The following is a 1,215-nucleotide window of genomic DNA, read 5'->3' on the forward strand; positions in this document are numbered from 1 at the left end:
GCCGTTGCCGGGGATTGTTGAGTTTGGACAACTGACGGTTCATCTTGTTGCTTAGATTACGTATTTTTTTCAGAGTTCTTAAGAATGAATTCTAGAGTTTCAAGATGATCTGTTGAAGTTTGGCTGGCTGTGAAGCCATGTCTAAATTTTATTGGACCGAGGTTTCAACTTATCATCACAAGAGCTTGTTGATTTCTATCAATCTTGCTGTTGGAGCAGTGATCTGCTAAGGCTTGGCTGGCCTTTGGCCATGTCTAGTGTTTTGGACCGAAGCTTTCTTTGAAAGCTTGGCTGGCTGTGAAGCCATGTCTAATTCCTGGACCGGAGTCTTAGACTAAACATTGCATGATTCCTGGAATTTTCATTAAGAATTTTGATATCTTTATGTTCTTTTTCCACTTAATTTTCGAAAAAGCACAAAAAAATTTACGAAATCATAAAAACCAAAAATATTTTTCCTGTTGAGACTCTATTCTCATTTTATGTTTGGTGTCAATTGCATGTTTCTATTCTTCTTGCATTCATGCATGTATCTTCAAGTTGTTCTTGATGATTTCATTGCTCTGATTTTTAAATTCTCTTGACTTGAGTGTTTATGTGCATTTTTGTTAGTGTCAGTAGTATACAAACTGCTAAGTTTGGTGTCTTGCATGCATTATTATTTGATTTTAGTTGCATTTTGATTATTCCTCACTATTAAAAATCCAAAAATATTTTTAATTTGTGTCTTTTAAAGTCAATAATACAGAGAATTGAAGATTCAGAACATACAGCAGAGGAAGTATACAGAAAAAGCTGGGCGTTCAAAACGCCCAGTGAAGAAGGACAGACTAGCGTTTAAACGCCAGCCAGGGTGCCTGGTTGGGCGTTTAACGCCCAAAAGGGTAGAGTTTTGGGCGTTAAACGCCAGAATGTGCACCATTCTGGGCGTTTAACGCCAGGATGGCACAAGAGGGAAGATTTTGTTTTCAAAGCAAATTTTTTTCAAGTTTTCAAAATCTTTTCAAAATTAAATCTTTTTTCAAATCATATCTTTTCAATCAAATCTTTTTCAAATTCAATTTCTTTCTATTTTCAAAGATACTTGCTATCAGTTAATGATTTGATTCAACATTTCAAGTATGTTGCCTTTTCTGTTGAGAAAGGTTTAATGTTTGAATCATATCTTTTCTTGATAGCCAAGTCATTAATTTTCAAAATCAAATCTTTTTAAAA

Source organism: Arachis duranensis, chromosome 4 (assembly GCF_000817695.3).
Source record: "Arachis duranensis cultivar V14167 chromosome 4, aradu.V14167.gnm2.J7QH, whole genome shotgun sequence".
In the NCBI taxonomy this organism is placed as follows: domain Eukaryota; kingdom Viridiplantae; phylum Streptophyta; class Magnoliopsida; order Fabales; family Fabaceae; genus Arachis; species Arachis duranensis.